This window comes from Dendrobates tinctorius, unplaced genomic scaffold (assembly GCF_039654945.1).
Source record: "Dendrobates tinctorius isolate UK_male_01 unplaced genomic scaffold, ASM3965494v1 ptg000086l, whole genome shotgun sequence".
In the NCBI taxonomy this organism is placed as follows: Eukaryota; Metazoa; Chordata; class Amphibia; order Anura; family Dendrobatidae; genus Dendrobates; species Dendrobates tinctorius.
Window position 1 is genome coordinate 24800978 of NW_027361754.1, and position 21413 is coordinate 24822390.

The window sequence follows — 21413 nt, forward strand, 5'->3', positions numbered from 1 at the left end:
GGATCCTGATTGGCTGAAAAAGAGCGCAAAACAAACTTTTGAAACGCGACTTTGGCGCGTAAGTCGCCGACCTCGTGGCCGACCTCATCCTAGGGTCGGGTTTCGTTTCATGAAACCCGACTTTGCCAAAAGTCGGCGACTTTTGAATTTTTTCGACCCGTTTCGCTCAACTCTAATACTGACTTTGAAATGCGTTGAGAATAGTGAATAAAATACCCTCCTTTATCATCTATATACTTGGATCGTTATTGCTACAGTAGCGCGGGGAATATCCACGTTTCTTCCAATTTGAGACTTCGAATCGGTCAGCGAATTGCCTGTGCATCTGTGGTGGCTGTCGACTCTGATGAGTCCTATATGCTCTAATATTGTGGATTAATAGGTGAGTGCAAACCAAGTGTTTTTTCAAAATTATCACCATATAAGACCCTATTGGCGCTCTTTGTCTCCTATAGTGTTTCTGAGTTTCAAAGCTAACTATGAAAGAGACTTGCCTTTAGTGCTCAAGTCATTAGCTAACTTGAGATTTCTGTTCCAAACAGAAGAAATACTAAATTTCTAGGCCAATACAAGCATAGCTGCTCCTTTGGATAAGCCCGGATGCAAAGAATGAAGCAACAAAAGCTGGATCTGGGTCCAGAAACACGAGCAGTCTATAACCGGAGTTGAAGCCCTAGACAAAATGTGAAGTGGCAGGCCAACAATACAAGGTGCGGCCACGCTGCCCGAGTAACGAGGCTCAAGGCAGAAGGTCTAAGCCAGAGGCCCACAGCCAGAGGCAAAAAGGCACAAAGCATCATGAAGCACAGAGGAACTATGACGTACAGAGGCACCACGATGCACCATGAAGCACAGAGGCACAATATGAGGCATAGAGGCACTAGGATACACTATGAGGCAATACACTATGAGGTACAGAGGCACCATGAGGCACAGATGCAACGTGAGGCACCCTGAGGCACACAAGCACTTTGATGCAATATGATGCATCAAGGCACCGAAGCACTATGATGCAATATGATGCACAGAAGCACTATGATGCACAGAGGCACTATGAAGCACAGAGGCACAGAAGCACTATGATGCAATATGATGCACAGAAGCACTATGATGTACAGAGGCACTATGAAGCACAGAGGCACAGATGCACTATGATGCAATATGATACACAGAAGCACTTTGATGCACAGAGGCACTATGATGCAATATGATGCACAGAAGCACTATGATGCAAAATGATGCACAGAAGCACTATGAAGCACAGAGGCACTATGAAGCAATATGATGCACAGAGGCACTATGAAGCAATATGATGCACTATGATGCACAAAAGCACTATGATGCACAGAGGCACTATGAAGCAATATGATGCACAGTGACACTATAAAGCAATATGAAGCACAGAGGCACAATGATGCAATATGATGCACTATGAAGCACAGAGACACTATGATGCACAGATGCACTATCAAACATAGAGGCACTGAAGCGATGTAATATGATGCACAGAGGCACTATAAAGCACTGTAATGTAATATCATGCACAGAGGCACTATGAAGCACAGAGGCACCGAAGCGCTACGATGCAATATAATGCACAGAGGCACTAAGAAGCACTATGATGCAATATGAAACACAGAAAAACACAGTATAACAAATGTATAAAAATACTGTGTTGTAAACAAGTAACAGTAAACAGCAAGTGCTAGGAAAAAGATGATAACAAAATAGGGTATTTGGTTGATACACTTTTTGCAAAAAATGTATACTAAGCCACTCTAACAAATGTCAAGTTATACCCATATCAAAGCAGTCCCTAACCGATGTATTTAAAAACGTGACATTGTGCATGGTACCTATATGAGCAGGATTCAGAAAGGTAATGTCCTGTGCTGGCTCCACACCTGCTAGAAAAATATGGGGAGCTGGTAATGCATCGAGTGAAGCGGTGTCACATCAGGAAAGCTGCATTACTGCCAATGATGCACAGGCTGACTGTTGGCTGAGGGACCTCTCTCATAGAGGTGTCGGCGACGGAATGTTTGACACGGGGAAGGGAAGGCCGAGACCCCCCGATCCCCCTGAGTCCATCTGGTATAGCGACTAATGGCTGAGGAGCCTCCATTCAGAGAAGTGTCGGCCACAGACTGCTTGACAGGGGGAAGGGAAGGCCGAGACCCCCAATACCCCTGAGTTCGTAAAATGTCCACAGGCTATCTTCACTCTAGGAGCAACCTCTCATACAACAATACACTGTTGGGACAGGAAAAACATTGGATGGTGATCATTCCAGCTATAGGTCAAGGAAGGATGACCTCCATGGTGCTGTCTGGAGGGACGTAATGAAAAAACATTCTTTAAAACTAAAGATACATTTATTTTTCTTTCCCTGCTTGGGAGATTTAGACAGAATCTAGAGCTGCATCCTGCACTAATGAGACTTTCCAAAGTAGAGAAAAAATATATATATTTTTTGTAACAAAGAAAAAAAGAAAATAATGAAAGAAATACAATGTGCTAAATATTAAATAAAAATGTAACATTTAAAGAGAATCTGTCACTTGATATATTTATACACATTTTTCTGGTGTAAATGCCACTATTCTCCTGAATTCGTTGTGGTTTTTCTTTCAGTTCTGCTCCTCTCTGTTCCTGAGCTATGGCCCATTCTTCCCCATATATAAATGTAGTTATTTAAGCCAAGAGGGTGTGATCCGCAGTTTTTCTCCAAAGGCATTTTCTTCAGATAAAGTGACCAATTGGCTAAATCGACAAAATTTATATTAATATGAGTGGGTGATATCTAAGAAACGGAGAGACATAGAAATAAAAGAAAAACAGCGCCGGTTTCATGAGTTTTTGGCACTTTTCTGGTCACCACTGGTCTCTATGATTTTTTTTGCACCAAAATCATCAAAATGGCGTACACGTTTCATGAATTTTGTGCTTCTAACCAGTTTTGAGAGACCTTTTAGTGCAAGAAGTTGCACATTTTGCTAAATGTCACAAAAAACTTGTTACAAATCACAGTTTCTAATTGAGAGGTATTCACACCAAAAAAAATGCCGGAAATGCAACGATGGATCAGGCTCAAAGATCTGGAAAGTAAGGAAAGGAAGGACTGGGAAAAGGGAACCATTCACATTAATTAACTTTCAATTGGACAAGAGAGGAGACGTTTGTAGGAGAAAAGCAGACGGAAACCCTATTTTCTTTTGAAGGATAACCACTTTAAAGCCAATAAGTTTTGAATAAATATTTTACTATTCTCAATTTTTAATTTTTTTTTTGTGAAAGGCCATGATCGTGCTGTTCTCCAAGTCTGCTAAAAAAGTGACAAGCGCAACAAAAAAGTGGTCTTGCCCTCTCTAACAGAAGAAGAGCCACCAAAACTATTTCTCATCCCTCCATGCCAGAAGGCCACAGAAGGGGAGAAATAATCCCCCCTAGCCAAACCCAATCTTGCTCCTAGCATCTGCTTGGGTTGCTACCCAAGCGAGAACAGCCTACTCTTCTCCCTAGAGAGGAAAGCCTGGGATTAGGGGGAAGTGGAACCTAATGGCCACACACTTCCTCCCTTGACCGATCAGAAGTGAACCCGTAAGGAAAAAGCATCTAAATGTGAAAAAGTGACACACAGTAAAACAAAATCAAAAAAATTGTGAAGGTTAAATAAATAATAAATAATCTTTATTTTTATATAGCGCTAACATATTACGCAGCGCTTTACAGTTTGCACACATTATCATCACTGTCCCCAATGGGGCTACAATCTAAATTCCCTAGCAGTATGTCTTTGGAATGTGGGAGGAAACCTGAGTACCCGGAGGAAACCCACGCAAACACGGAGAGAACATACAAACTCCTTGCAGATGTTGTCCTTGGTGGGATTCGAACCCAGGACTCCAGCGCTGCAAGGCTGCAGCGCTAACCACTGAGCCACCGTGCTGCCCGTATACCCAGTTATACCCAGTATACCCAGGTTACCAAGTATAACACTTCGACCAGGAATTTAAATATTCGCAATCCTTGCCACAAAGCCCAGAATAGATGTAAGTGCTTAATAAGTAAGAAAAATAAGTTCTAGTGCAAGATGTCTATATAACGCAGAGGGCTTCCCAACCCTAGTGAGATTAGGTAACCCAGAGTCACCATTTTTGGGGCACTTCACACTTTGGGCTCTCAAACTTACCAGGCCTAATGGCGTAAATCCTGAGGTGCCAGTGTTTCCAACGATGACTATATAATATAAGCCACTTGGCATACTAACAAGTGCACCAAACCCTGTGAACATAATATTAATCTACTAAGGTGACCAGTCCTAAAACTGACTTTTCGAAAGATACTTCACTTGAACTTGGCCAAAAGGCAGAGAAGTGACTGTAGAAGTGTTAGGGGAAAAGAGCATGCAAAGGACATTCTTCACATTGGCATTCCACATTTTTGACCACTTTATTTTTCTTTTTACTATTTTATCGCTTCCTCTTGAAGAGATCGGCTCATTTAAAGTGTAATCGCAATGCTCCAAGGAGAACAAAAGTGATCCTTCATCGATATGTTGCACTTGGCAGACAGTTTCTTTGCTCTGGAAAGAGCTAATTTGCACACTCCTTTTTTGCTTTGAATATTTTAGCACTGTTCCACCATAGATGGACAATTTCATCCATAAATCAACATTGCTATCTTGGTTCAAAACTAAATCAGGATCTAATTTTAGCAATGGGATTTATATCGAGGAAGCGCTGTTGGTAATGTGTATATTTAATAAATAAATTCCATTCTCCGTGTGCGTTTCTTGGAATAAAAGGTTTTGGTCCATTTTATTGCAATTATGAAGCCGGCTTGTAATCCAAAGACTCTACGTTTTATATCCCATAATGCATCTAGATTTACAGGCAATCAGGCTGGTTGTGCACAGGCCATATGCAGCCGGTGTTAATTCTCTTCTGTCCTCTGCTTGACCCTTATTGGAAAACAATCATCCCATGCTTTAAATTCATTTGAAGTTCCAAAGACTTTTATGTTGAGTTGGTAAAAGGCTGATACTTATTTACTGCCTTGGTTGATGGTTTGGAATGGTGATTTTATAGGAACAAACCTTAACAGGGTGAGGAACCCTGCCATTACTGGAAATGTATGTCCATCCTATCAGCGTAATGATATGTGAAAGCAACATCACAGCCCAAAGATAATGCAAAATCGCTGCATGCTGGAAAATCCCATGAAAGATTGCATCTAACATAACAACCACTAATCAGGCAGTCCTATGTAATATACTGTATATATACATACATCAAATAAACTACTAGTATAGCATAACCATTTTCCATAGAGTATAACAGAGTCAGGTGGTTTTGGTAATTTCAGAGCACACATCTGGATATGTTGAGCCAAGGGTAAAGACTAGTGATGAGTGAGTACTGTATACTTGATACTCAAGATATCCCGAGCATGCTCGGGTGATCTCCGAGTATTTGGATGTGCTCGGAGATTTAGTTTGTGTTGCCGTAGCTGCATGATTTGCAGCCTGAATACATGTGGGGATTGCCTGTTCATTAGGAAATCCCCACTTGTATTCAGGCTGTCTAGCAGCCGCAAATAATGCAGCTACGGCGACAGAAACTAAATCTCTGAGCACACCCAAATACTCGGAGATCACCTGAGTATGCTCGGGAAATCTCGAGTAGTGAGTATACTCGCTCATCACTAGTGAAGACATATGTTAAGATTTGTGCAAACGACATGGATTTCAGCCACAGAAATCGGCTTTGGGTAATGGTGGGTCTTATGATGACATGCACTGGCGTGATGGGAGATGTAGCAAAAAGCATTGCCAATGCCAGAGCTTTGTGTTTCCTTTAATTGCAAAATAAAAAGAAACCAAAGTTGTGGTTGGTGTTAGAAGTGTTATTGAACATCATGGCGGTCTACCCAGAATGAGGCTCTCAGTAGACTTTTGAGAGATTGGTTAATGGGGCTCAATTAACAGCTTAATAGTTTCTGCTCACATTGCTACAATTACCTGTTCATTGTCGTTTGGATATTTTTAAAAAAGTCCTAGTTTATCAAAATTACCAGAACCTCTACCCTATTACAAGTCAATAGAATCCAAAAGCATTCATTGGGATCTGTTCAAAAATATCTGTCATCCCTTTGTTTAGTTGGTCATGCACATTAGATTGCTGTCTGACAAACTATCATCTGCTGACATCTATCTCTCTTGACTCCACCATTCACAGGAATACTCAGCTCAGCCAAGCATTCCCGTTTTCTCCATGAGAAAGACACTGCCAGAAATTATCTGCCAGCGATTTAACTCCCTGCTAGTGATGAGCGAGTGTGCTTGGATAGCGCATTATTTGAGCATGCTCGGGTGTTATCCAAGTATCTTGGGCATGCTCGAATAATATGTTCGAATCCCTACAGCTGCATGTTTTCCAGCTGTCTACGTAACAGATACGGGGATTGTCTGTTTGTTAAACAATCCTTGAATGTGTTGCTGCTGTCTAATAGCCCGAGACGTGCAGCCGCAGAGACTGGAACATATTATTTGAGCATGCCAAAGACACTCGGATAATACCCGAGCATGCTCAGATAACATATTATCCGAACTCGTTCTCTCATCACTACTACTGGCTCAATAAAAGTGTCGAGAGATTGAATTCCAACCTCTCGATTTTCATGCCCACTGACATAATCTGATGGAGGACAGTCTGGAGGCCCCAAACACATTAGATGGTTGGTAGACCCTACTGAAATCCACTTGTATCTTATGTGTGTGGGTGACCTTTATCTTTTATGTTCATTTCACCATCGTAGCGTCTCTGTACTCAATATTTATCTATAAATACTTCTCGCATGACGTCAAGGGGATCTGCAGACTGAGTTGACATACTGTATCCCTACACTACATGGAGTGGAATATCATTCTTATTACATTACAAGGTCTCGCTTCCTTTGTGCAATTGTCTCCTACCGGGAATCCAATTTTGTATATTCCTTCCGTTTTGTTGTATAACCAGTTGTGCTGCTCTGGTTATTATTGACCTTGGTATGTTTCTCGGTAGTGCAATTTGTATGTATTCTTTATGCTTTATATATAAAAAAATAAATATAAAAACAGTGAATTGAAAAAGCAGATCCAGCTTATCTTTTGTGGCTCGATTAGGAACAGAAGAGGTGATGCAAGTGCAAATGAAGCCAACTGAGTTTTTAGCAAAAATGAAAAATTTTCCATTCCTGCAAATTCCCGTAGATTACACAAAGTTATTGTGTTGGGTGTCATAGGTAGAGATAGTGTTTCTGAGAAAACAAATGGTGGCACCATTTAATGATTTTATGTTTGATAAAACATTGGTTCATTAGTTGGATTCGTGCAAGTTGTAGAATTTGAACCGCAGTGGTAAAGTCGGTACCTTCATCCTGCCCAGTCTGGTGGCCCAATATTTTTACACTACTGGGCCACCAGTTCTCTGCGCCTAAGATTCCTCTGCCAGCCTCCTCCTGTAGTGTGAACCCGGCAAACGTATATTGGTATATGACATACTAGTATGGTCCTGCCTGCTCCATTGAAAAGTAATAATAATAGAACTACCAACACCTGAAAGAAATCAATATGGCATTACCATACTTCATGGATATCTTCCGTCATTTGCCATCTGTTCTGCCTGTCTGAATCATGTAAAGGCAAAAATAGTCGATATAAAGTGGTCTACATTGGCCCCTTATTATCCTGGAATAAAACGTTTATGAAAGAGAAAATGTAATTACTTCCAATAACAATAGTTTCATTAAAAAAAAATACTTGACATGAAAAAAATGAGCGACCTTCTCTGTATAAAGGGCTTCATTGGAAAGTCGTCGTACCGCCAATGAACAACGTAGGCACAGATAGTACTGCTTCCCTGCATCTTATGAAATAAATGATTTATGTATAGATATTGCTGCCTTTATTTCTTAATCCAAATCTTATAGAGATCAGTGAATCAATTCCATGAAAGTCAAATTTGGGTTGACTGTTAAAAAAAAAATAGCTGGAACTGGCTCTCCCTGCATGTGATGTGGGCACAAATAGTACTGTCTTACTAGCCAAGTATATGATGTATGCACAGATAGTACTGCCTCTCCCTGCATGTGATGTGGGCACTAATTACTAGCCAAGTATATGATGTATGTACAGATAGTACTGGCTCTCCCTGCATGTGATGTGGGCACTAATAGTACTGTCTTACTAGCCAAGTATATGATGTATGCACAGATAGTACTGCCTCTCCCTGCATGTGATGTGGGCACTAATTACTAGCCAAGTATATGATGTATGTACAGATAGTACTGGCTCTCCCTGCATGTGATGTGGGCACTAATAGTACTGTCTTACTAGCCAAGTATATGATGTATGCACAGATAGTACTGCCTCTCCCTGCATGTGATGTAGGCACTAATTACTAGCCAAGTATATGATGTATGTACAGATAGTACTGGCTCTCCCTGCATGTGATGTGGGCACTAATAGTACTGTCTTACTAGCCAAGTATATGATGTATGCACAGATAGTACTGGCTCTCCCTGCATGTGATGTGGGCACATATAGTACTGTCTTACTAGTCAAGTATATGATGTATGCACAGATAGTACTGGCTCCTCCTGCATGTGATGTGGGCACTTATAGTACTGTCTTACTAGTCAAGTATATGATGTATGCACAGATAGTACTGGCTCTCCCTGCATGTGATGTGGGCACTTATAGTACTGTCTTACTAGTCAAGTATATGATGTATGCATAGATAGTACTGCCTCTCCCTGCATGTGATGTAGGCACTAATTACTAGCCAAGTATATGATGTATGTACAGATAGTACTGGCTCTCCCTGCATGTGATGTGGGCACATATAGCACTGTCTTACTAGCCAAGTATATGATGTATGCACAGATAGTACTGGCTCTCCCTGCATGTGATGTGGGCACTTATAGTACTGTCTTACTACCCATGTATATGATGTATGCACAGATAGTACTGGCTCTCCCTGCATGTGATGTGGGCACATACAGTACTGTCTTACTAGCCAAGTATATGATGTATGTACAGATAGTACTGGCTCTCCCTGCATGTGATGTGGGCACATAAAGTACTGTCTTACTAGCCAAGTATATGATGTATGCACAGATAGTACTGGCTCCTCCTGCATGTGATATGGGCACTAATAGTACTGTCTTACCAGCCAAGTATATGATGTATGTACAGATAGTACTGGCTCTCCCTGCATGTGATGTGGGCACATATAGTACTGTCTTACTAGCCAAGTATATGATGTATGTACAGATAGTACTGGCTCTCCCTGCATGTGATGTGGGCACATATAGTACTGTCTTACTAGTCAAGTATATGATGTATGCACAGATAGTACTGGCTCCTCCTGCATGTGATGTGGGCACTTATAGTACTGTCTTACTAGTCAAGTATATGATGTATGCACAGATAGTACTGGCTCTCCCTGCATGTGATGTGGGCACTTATAGTACTGTCTTACTAGTCAAGTATATGATGTATGCACAGATAGTACTGCCTCTCCCTGCATGTGATGTAGGCACTAATTACTAGCCAAGTATATGATGTATGTACAGATAGTACTGGCTCTCCCTGCATGTGATGTGGGCACATATAGCACTGTCTTACTAGCCAAGTATATGATGTATGCACAGATAGTACTGGCTCTCCCTGCATGTGATGTGGGCACTTATAGTACTGTCTTACTACCCATGTATATGATGTATGCACAGATAGTACTGGCTCTCCCTGCATGTGATGTGGGCACATACAGTACTGTCTTACTAGCCAAGTATATGATGTATGTACAGATAGTACTGGCTCTCCCTGCATGTGATGTGGGCACATAAAGTACTGTCTTACTAGCCAAGTATATGATGTATGCACAGATAGTACTGGCTCCTCCTGCATGTGATGTGGGCACTAATAGTACTGTCTTACTAGCCAAGTATATGATGTATGTACAGATAGTACTGGCTCTCCCTGCATGTGATGTGGGCACATATAGTACTGTCTTACTAGCCAAGTATATGATGTATGTACAGATAGTACTGGCTCTCCCTGCATGTGATGTGGGCACATAAAGTACTGTCTTACTAGCCAAGTATATGATGTATGCACAGATAGTACTGGCTCCTCCTGCATGTGATGTGGGCACTAATAGTACTGTCTTACCAGCCAAGTATATGATGTATGCACAGATAGTACTGGCTCTCCGTGCATGTGATGTGGGCACATATAGTACTGTCTTACTAGCCAAGTATATGATGTATGCACAGATAGTACTGGCTCTCCCTGCATGTGATGTGGGCACTTATAGTACTGTCTTACTACCCATGTATATGATGTATGCACAGAAAGTACTGGCTCTCCCTGCATGTGATGTGGGCACATACAGTACTGTCTTACTAGCCAAGTATATGATGTATGCACAGATAGTACTGGCTCTCCCTGCATGTGATGTGGGCACATACAGTACTGTCTTACTAGCCAAGTATATGATGTATGCACAGATAGTACTGGCTCTCCCTGCATGTGATGTGGGCACTTATAGTACTGTCTTACTACCCATGTATATGATGTATGCACAGATAGTACTGGCTCTCCCTGCATGTGATGTGGGCACTTATAGTACTGTCTTACTACCCATGTATATGATGTATGCACAGATACTACTGGCTCTCCCTGCATGTGATGTGGGCACTTATAGTACTGTCTTACTACCCATGTATATGATGTATGCACAGATAGTACTGGCTCTCCCTGCATGTGATGTAGGCACTAATAGTACTGTCTTACTAGCCAAGTATATGATGTATGTACAGATAGTACTGGCTCTCCCTGCATGTGATGTGGGCACATATAGTACTGTCTTACTAGCCAAGTATATGATGTATGCACAGATAGTACTGGCTCCTCCTGCATGTGATGTGGGCACTAATAGTACTGTCTTACTAGCCAAGTATATGATGTATGCACAGATAGTACTGGCTCTCCCTGCATGTGATGTGGGCACATATAGTACTGTCTTACAAGCCAAGTATATGATGTATGCACAGATAGTACTGGCTCTTCCTGCATGTGATGTGGGCACTTATAGTACTGTCTTACTACCCATGTATATGATGTATGCACAGATATTACTGGCTCTCCCTGCATGTGATGTGGGCACATATAGTACTGTCTTACTAGCCAAGTATATGATGTATGCACAGATAGTACTGGCTCTCCCTGCATGTGATGTGGGCACATATAGTACTGTCTTACTAGCCAAGTATATGATGTATGCACAGATAGTACTGGCTCTCCCTGCATGTGATGTGGGCACATATAGTACTGTCTTACTAGCCAAGTATATGATGTATGCACAGATAGTACTGGCTCTCCCTGCATGTGATGTGGGCACATATAGTACTGTCTTACTAGCCAAGTATATGATGTATGCACAGATAGTACTGGCTCCTCCTGCATGTGATGTGGGCACTAATAGTACTGTCTTACTAGCCAAGTATATGATGTATGCACAGATAGTACTGGCTCTCCCTGCATGTGATGTGGGCACATATAGTACTGTCTTACTAGCCAAGTATATGATGTATGCACAGATAGTACTGGCTCCTCCTGCATGTGATGTGGGCACTAATAGTACTGTCTTACTAGCCAAGTATATGATGTATGCACAGATAGTACTGGCTCTCCCTGCATGTGATGTGGGCACATATAGTACTGTCTTACAAGCCAAGTATATGATGTATGCACAGATAGTACTGGCTCTCCCTGCATGTGATGTGGGCACATATAGTACTGTCTTTCAAGCCAAGTATATGATGTATGCACAGATAGTACTGGCTCTCCCTGCATGTGATGTGGGCACATATAGTACTGTCTTACTAGCCAAGTATATGATGTATGCACAGATAGTACTGGCTCTCCCTGCATGTGATGTGGGCACATATAGTACTGTCTTACTAGCCAAGTATATGATGTATGCAGAGATAGTACTGGCTCTCTCTGCATGTGATGTGGGCACATAAAGTACTGTCTTACTAGCCAAGTATATGATGTATGCACAGATAGTACTGGCTCCTCCTGCATGTGATGTGGGCACTAATAGTACTGTCTTACCAGCCAAGTATATGATGTATGCACAGATAGTACGGGCTCTCCCTACATTTGATGTGGGCACATATAGTACTGTCTTACTAGCCAAGTATATGATGTATGCACAGATAGTACTGGCTCTTCCTGCATGTGATGTGGGCACTTATAGTACTGTCTTACTACCCATGTATATGATGTATGCACAGATAGTACTAGCTCTCCCTGCATGTGATGTGGGCACATATAGTACTGTCTTACTAGCCAAGTATATGATGTATACACAGATAGTACTGGCTCTCCCTGCATGTGATGTGGGCACATACAGTACTGTCTTACTAGCCAAGTATATGATGTATGCACAGATAGTACTGGCTCTCCCTGCATGTGATGTGGGCACATATAGTACTGTCTTACTAGCCAAGTATATGATGTATGCACAGATAGTACTGGCTCTCCCTGCATGTGATGTGGGCACTTATAGTACTGTCTTACTACCCATATATATGATGAATGCACAGATAGTACTGGCTCTCCCTGCATGTGATGTGGGCACATATAGTACTGTCTTACTAGCCAAGTATATGATATATGTACAGATAGTACTGGCTCTCTCTGCATGTGATGTGGGCACATAAAGTACTGTCTTACTAGCCAAGTATATGATGTATGCACAGATAGTACTGGCTCCTCCTGCATGTGATGTGGGCACTAATAGTACTGTCTTACTAGCCAAGTATATGATGTATGCACAGATAGTACTGGCTCTCCCTGCATGTGATGTGGGCACATATAGTACTGTCTTACTAGCCAAGTATATGATGTATGCACAGATAGTACTGGCTCTCCCTGCATGTGATGTGGGTACAAATAGTACTGTGGCACTAGAGTTCTAGTCCTCTTCCAATCTGAAGAGACAATTTGCATATTTCCCAGAGGAGCTTTGCGGCTTTAAGTCTTCTCACCTTGACATGCTTAGCATGTTATTCTCCGCAAGGAGAAATGATACTTCTTGGATATCGGTCAGATGCCTCTCTCACAACCAAACCAGATCTCCCACTTTGCACTGATGAGGGGCAGTACCCCGAAACACAGTGTCTGCAAATGGAGATTCTGGTTTGGCTTTTATCCTAAGTCATGTAACTATGCTCGTTTAAGGGTCAACATTGACTTTTAGGATTGCTACCTCCAATAGGTGGCACTAGAGTTCTAGTCCTCTTCCTCTCTGAAGAGACAATTTGCATAATTACTAGCCAAGTATATGATGTATGCACAGATATTACTGGCATTCCCTGCATGTGATGTGGGCACTTATAGTACTGTCTTACTAGTCAAGTATATGATGTATGCACAGATAGTACTGGCTCGGTCAGACGCCTCTCTCACAGCCAAACCAGATCTCCCACTTTGCACTGATGAGGGGCAGTACCCCGAAACACAGTGTCTGCAAATGGAGATTCTGGTTTGGCTTTTATCCTAAGTCATGTAACTAGGCTCGTTAAAGGGTCAACATTGACTTTTAGGATTGCTACCTCCAATAGGTGGTACTAGAGTTCTAGTCCTCTTCCAATCTGAAGAGACAATTTGCATAATTACTAGCCAAGTATATGATGTATGCACAGATAGTACCGGCTCTCCCTGCATGTGATGTGGGCACATACAGTACTGTCTTACCCGCCAAGTATATGATGTATGCACAGATAGTACTGGCTCTCCCTGCATGTGATGTGGGCACATATAGTACTGTCTTACCAGCCAAGTATATGATGTATGCACAGATAGTACTGGCTCTCCCTGCATGTGATGTGGGCAAATATAGTACTGTCTTACCAGCCAAGTATATGATGTATGCACAGATAGTACTGGCTCTCCCTTCATGTGATGTGGGCAAATATAGTACTGTCTTACCAGCCAAGTATATGATGTATGCACAGATAGTACTGGCTCTCCCTGCATGTGATGTGGGCACATATAGTACTGTCTTACTAGCCAAGTATATGATGTATGCACAGATAGTACTGGCTCTCCCTACATGTGATGTGGGCACTTATAGTACTGTCTTTCTACCCATGTATATGATGTATGCACAGATAGTACTGGCTCTCCCTGCATGTGATGTGGGCAGTAATAGTACTGTCTTACTACCCATGTATATGATGTATGCACAGATAGTACTGGCTCCTCCTGCATGTGATGTGGGCACTAATAGTACTGTCTTACTAGCCAAGTATATGATGTATGTACAGATAGTACTGGCTCTCCCTGCATGTGATGTGGGCACATACAGTACTGTCTTACTAGCCAAGTATATGATGTATGCACAGATAGTACTGGCTCCTCCTGCATGTGATGTGGGCACTAATAGTACTGTCTTACTAGCCAAGTATATGATGTATGCACAGATAGTACTGGCTCTCCCTGCATGTGATGTGGGCACTTATAGTACTGTCTTACTACCCATGTATATGATGTATACACAGATAGTACTGGCTCTCTCTGCATGTGATGTGGGCACATAAAGTACTGTCTTACTAGCCAAGTATATGATGTATGCACAGATAGTACTGGCTCCTCCTGCATGTGATGTGGGCAGTAATAGTACTGTCTTACTAGCCAAGTATATGATGTATGCACAGAAAGTACTGGCTCTCCCTGCATGTGATGTGGGCACATATAGTACTGTCTTACTAGCCAAGTATATGATGTATGCACAGATAGTACTGGCTCTCCCTGCATGTGATGTGGGTACAAATAGTACTGTCATACTAGCCAAGTATATGATGTATGTACAGATAGTACTGGCTCTCCCTGCATGTGATGTGGGCACATACAGTACTGTCTTACTAGCCAAGTATATGATGTATGCACAGATAGTACTGGCTCTCCCTGCATGTGATGTGGGCACTAATAGTACTGTCTTACTAGCCAAGTATATGATGTATGCACAGATAGTACTAGCTCCTCCTGCATGTGATGTGGGCACATATAGTACTGTCTTACTAGCCAAGTATATGATGTATGCACAGATAGTACTGGCTCTCCCTGCATGTGATGTGGGTACAAATAGTACTGTGGCACTAGAGTTCAAGTCCTCTTCCTCTCTGAAGAGACAATTTGCATAATCAGCATATTTCCCAGAGGAGCATTGCGGCTTTAAGTCTCCTCACCTCGACATGCTTAGCATGTCATTCTCCGCAAGGAGAAATGATACTTCTTGGATATCGGTCAGACGCCTCTCTCACAGCTAAACCAGATCTCCCACTTTGCACTGATGAGGGGCAGTACCCCGAAACACAGTGTCTGCAAATGGAGATTCTGGTTTGGTTTTTATCCTAAGTCATGTAACTAGGCTCGTTAAAGGGTCAACATTGACTTTTAGGATTGCTACCTCCAATAGGTGGCACTAGAGTTTTAGTTCTCTTCCAATCTGAAGAGACAATTTGCATAATTACTAGCCAAGTATATGATGTATGCACAGATAGTACCGGCTTTCCCTGCATGTGATGTGGGCACATATAGTACTGTCTTACTAGCCAAGTATATGATGTATGCACAGATAGTACTGGCTCTCCCTGCATGTGATGTGGGCACATATAGTACTGTCTTAGTAGCCAAGTATATGATGTATGCACAGATAGTACTGGCTCTCCCTGCATGTGATGTGGGCACTTATAGTACTGTCTTACTACCCATGTATATGATGTATGCACAGATAGTACTGGCTCTCCCTGCATGTGATGTGGGCACTTATAGTACTGTCTTACTACCCATGTATATGATGTATGCACAGATAGTACTGGCTCTCCCTGCATGTGATGTAGGCAGTAATAGTACTGTCTTACTAGCCAAGTATATGATGTATGTACAGATAGTACTGGCTCTCCCTGCATGTGATGTGGGCACATACAGTACTGTCTTACTAGCCAAGTATATGATGTATGCACAAATAGTACTGGCTCCTCCTGCATGTGATGTGGGCACTAATAGTACTGTCTTACTAGCCAAGTATATGATGTATGCACAGATAGTGCTGGCTCTCCCTGCATGTGATGTGGGTACAAATAGTACTGTGGCACTAGAGTTCTAGTCCTCTTCCTCTCTGAAGAGACAATTTGCATTATTAGCATATTTCCCAGACGAGCATTGCGGCTTTAAGTCTCCTCACCTTGACATGCTTAGCATGTCATTCTCCGCAAGGAGAAATGATACTTCTTGGATATCGGTCAGACGTCTCTCTCACAGCCAAACCAGATCTCCCACTTTGCACTGATGAGGGGCAGTACCCCGAATCACAGTGTCTGCAAATGGAGATTCTGGTTTGGCTTTTATCCTAAGTCATGTAACTAGGCTCGATAAAGGGTCAACATTGACTTTTAGGATTGCTACCTCCAATAGGTGGCACTAGAGTTCTAGTCCTCTTCCTCTCTGAAGAGACAATTTGCATAATTACTAGCCAAGTATATGATGTATGCACAGATAGTACTGGCTCTCCCTGCATGTGATGTGGGCACTTATAGTACTGTTTTACTAGTCAAGTATATGATGTATGCACAGATAGTACTGGCAATCCCTTCATGTGATGTGGGCACATACAGTACTGTCTTACCAGCCAAGTATATGATGTATGCACAGATAGTACTGGCTCTCCCTGCATGTGATGTGGGTACATATAGTACTGTCTTACCAGCCAAGTATATGATATATGCACAGATAGTACTGGCTCTCCCTTCATGTTATGTGGGCAAATATAGTACTGTCTTAGGCTACTTTCACACATCAGGTTTTCGGCGTCAGGCGCGATCCGGCGTCGTGCCGGAACGCCGGATCCGGCAAATGTTTAGTAAAACCGGATGTGACGGATCCGGTTTTCTGCCGGATCCGTCTTTTTCTTGACAGACAAAACCGGATCCGTCTCATCCGGTTCATCCGTTTTTCTATCCGTTTTTCGACGGATTACGCCGGATCCGGTTTTTAAAATTGACCCTTGTGGCCTTCCGAACGGGATTGGCTACTGGAAAACTATATATAGCATGTTCCTACAGCCCTTCTTTGACAGGTTGTAGAGGAGAAAGTGCAGGTTGGAGAGAAGAGCAAGTTTACTGGCGAAGATGGATGTTGTCATTGGAAATATTTTGAAGAATTTGGCGGATTTTATAGCGGAGGCGAATCGTTTGAGGGTGATTGTTCTGGAGAAGGAGAGAGCGAGACAGCAGCGCATCAGGCATCGTAGACGACGTTTGTGGATCCACCCCATCACAGCCAAGAGAATGACGCGTGGGGTCTATTCTACACTATGCATGGACCTTCGACGAAACCCGGATAAATTTTTTGGATATGTTAGGATGAAAATGGAGAATTTTGATTACTTGGTGGAGCGCATTGCACACCTCATAAGAAAAGCGGACACCTATTGCCGCTTCTCCGTTTCACCCGCAGAGCGTCTGATGGTGACTTTAAGGTAAGCCACATTTATTGGATATGCTCGCATCAGAGCACACTTTCACTGCAATCTTGTTGGTGGTAATTTGTATCTCCAAGTGTTAGGTCAGTTTTGGTATGTAATGCTGTGATTTAAAACTAATTTATTGTTTGTTAATTCCCCACAGATTTCTTGCAACTGGAGAATCACTTTCGTCACTGCATTTCCAGTACAGACTCGGGATTTCCACCATATCTGGAATTGTGAAGTACACATGCCGTGCACTGTGGGACTCCTTAGCTGAAGAGTTTTTACCAGAGCCCACAACAGAGAGGTGGATTGAAATTGCTGACAAGTTTCAACAGATATGTCAGTTTCCAAACTGCTTGGGCGCTGTGGACGGGAAACATATCCGCATTGTAAAGCCAGCTGGATCTGGATCGGAATATTTCAATTACAAGAAATATTTTTCAATTGTCCTCATGGCCATCGCTGACGCGGAATACAAATTTATTGCGGTTGATATTGGGGCCTATGGCCGCTCCAATGACTCTCAAGTTTTCAAACTGTCTGCCATGGGGCGTAAACTGTATGGAAACACCTTCCAGTTCCCACCACCTAGACCGCTGCCGCAAACATCTGGTCCACCTATGCCATTTGTCTGTGTAGGGGATGAAGCCTTCCAGCTGTCAGAACACCTTTTGAAACCGTACTCTAGCAGAGGATTGACAAGACCAAAACGCATTTTTAATTACCGCCTCACAAGAGCAAGAAGAATGGTTCAATGTACCTTTGGTATTCTGACAGCCAAATGGCGGGTCCTATTGACTGCGATCAACCTCAAGACAGAAACTGTGGACGAGGTGATCAAAGCTTACGTGGTACTCCACAATTTTGTTATCTGCAAGGAACCCATTTCCATTGAGGACACCTCTGAAGAAACCACCTTGCAAGATTACCATGACATTACCACTAGAAGTTCTGTGACGGTTTCAGTAATGAGGGACAATTTTGCACTATACTTTATGTCACCTCAAGGCAGAGTACACTGGCAGGATGACAGAGTGTGAAAGATTTGTGCCCCAAACTTGTGTACCTTCTGTACCAACAGTATATACCTTTGCCAACCAAAGTTGGCTATCTTGTCATGGTCTTACTATTTTTAGATTTAGGCCACAGGTGTGTACCTGGTTGTGTTTTATGCAAAGTATTTCACCTTTTAACAAAAGTTGTGTACATTGTTAGGAAATCACCAACAATAAACACAACTTTTTAGGTGAAATACTTTGCTTCAAACACAACCAGGAACACAACTGTGGCAAAAAGCTAAAATTTACCCACAGTTATATACCTAGTTTTGAATACCATTTCACCTTTTAAATACCCTGTATTTAACCTTTTTCGCCGCAGAAAGAAATGACAGACAACCAGTGTAAAATAATTTAACTTTTATTGAAAAATGTTTTTTTTAGTAAACTTTTTTAAAATTTTAATAAGCATGTTTAATAAAAATTTGAAACTATAAAACTGAAACCATAAAACTGGTCATTTTTATTTAAAAACACACATTATAATTCTGTGTAGTGTGTGGTGGAAATACTGCTGTAGGGGCTGCGGGACACTTCGACACTGGGAGTGTGGAGAGAGGATTGGGATCGTTGTGGGGAAGGAACAGTTAGAGGTGAAGGTGTGGAAAAAACTACAGAATGGGTGGACATGTGGGAAGCAGAAGAGGTGGTGGGTGGTGGAGTGGAGGGTTGGGCAGGGACTGTAGGAGCAGATGATGTTGATGGCAAGTTGTATGGGGAAGGAGTTTGGTACGGGGCAGGTTTCTGGAAGTGGGGAGATGTCTGGTACGGGGCAGGTTGCTGGAAGTGGGGAGATGTCTGGTACGAGGCAGGTTGCTGGAAGTGGGGAGATGTCTGGTACGGGGCAGGTTGCTGGAAGTGGGGAGATGTCTGGTACGGGGCAGGTTGCTGGAAGTGGGGAGATGTCTGGTACTGGGGAGGTTGCTGGTACTGGGGAGTTTGCAGGTACTGTGGAGGTTGCTGGTACTGGTGAGGTTGCTGGTGCTGGGGAGGTGGCTGGTGCTGGGGAGGTGGCTGGTGCTGGGGAGGTGGATGATGCTGGGGAGGTGGATGGTGCTGGGGAGGTGGATGGTATGTAATAGGAGGGGGAGGATGGAAAGTGGCTGGAGGTGGATGGTATGTAATAGGAGGGGGAGGATGGAAAGTGGCTGGAGGGGGTGTAGATGTAATAGGAGGGGGAGGATGGAAAGTGGCTGGAGGGGGTGTAGATGTAATAGGAGGGGGAGGATGGAAAGTGGCTGGAGGGGGTGCAGGTGGAGGAACTACTGTGGTGGGAGGAGGAGGAGGAGGTTGGGAGGTAACTTGCTGGAGAGCAGCGTGGCATGAATGCATTACATGCATCTGCTGGGCAGGAGAGAGCGTTTCCATGCGCTCCACAACAGACCTGAAAAAGGTGTGGTTTGGCGAAGATCTTGCTTCTGAATGCATGGTTTGCAGAAGTGTCTTCACCTCCAGAATGCTGGAGTTGATCTGCTGATAGCCTGCGGAGATTTGCTCTGACAAGACTTTTAGACAGTTCTGGAAAGATGCATTCAGATGCAAGAACTCTGGCGCATAAGTCTTTTCCTGACCCCTCTACCGCTGCCGCCCAGTACCCGCAGGTGTACTAGAGGTGGCAGGGGCAGAAGGGTGGGGTAAAGAGAAAGCGATCTCCTCACCAGCAGCTTCATGTAATGTAGGCGGCCACGATGCTCCTGTGCTGGTGGATGGGACAGATGGGTCGAATGTGTGGGAAGGCTGGGAAGGTGCAGATGTACCGGGGCGGTCGAAGTGTCCCTCGGTGCCGGTCTCCTCAGGGATCGCCTCAGAAGGGTCCAATTGTGCAGGCTCCCGAGTGCTGCTCACCGTGCTGTGGAATAAAGAGAAAAAAAAACAATTAAAATACTGACATGGTATGGCCCTGGCTGAAAAAAAAATTTACATCTAACATTTTTTTTCACATGTGGTGTGTAATATTTACCTTCTGGTGACCATTGTTTCCCGGAGGAACGACAGGGCTTCTGCGTACTTGTACTTGCTCCTGCGTCCTCCAGATCCACTCGGGGCCCGCATCTCTTTATTGAACTCCTTCTTGAAACGATCCCTCACAGACCGCCACCGATTCACAATTCTGTTCCCTGAAACGAGAAAGGAGTGGTTAGTATACAACATCAGTGTTTCCCAAACTCCAGTCCTCATGGTCCCCAGGGGTCATGTTTTCAGGATTTCCATAGTAAATAGAAATCCTGAACACATGATCCGTGGGGACCACGAGGACTGGAGTTCGGGAAACACTGGTTTACATCAAGCAACCGGTACTGTATATACTTACGCTCTGTAATCTGGGCCCGAACATCGAGGTCCTCCCAGCGGCCCACAAGGAGCGAACAGATTTCCTCCCAGAGTCGTCGGGTAACGATCAGGTCAGCGTGGCGGCGGTCAGCCATATTCCAGAGCGGCTCCCTTTCTCTGACAAGATCGATGAGGCGGTCCATATCAATCCCTCCATCCTCAACGTCAGAGTCGGGAGCACGCTGTGAAGGCTGTTAAAGAAAAAGACAAAAATAACATAATTAGCCTCCACAAAAGAAATGAAATAAAAAGTGCAAAAAAGCAAAGCAAAAATATTTATACTTACACGCTGGTGACCGCCGCGTTGCTGTCGCCGACGACCCTGGGAGGCACTGCGAGCACCTCTTGGCCAAGCACCAGATTGGGAAGACTAGAGAAGAAAACAAAAAAAGTTATGTCTTTGGATGTAGGCATTTGTTTGCTGTGTGTGGTC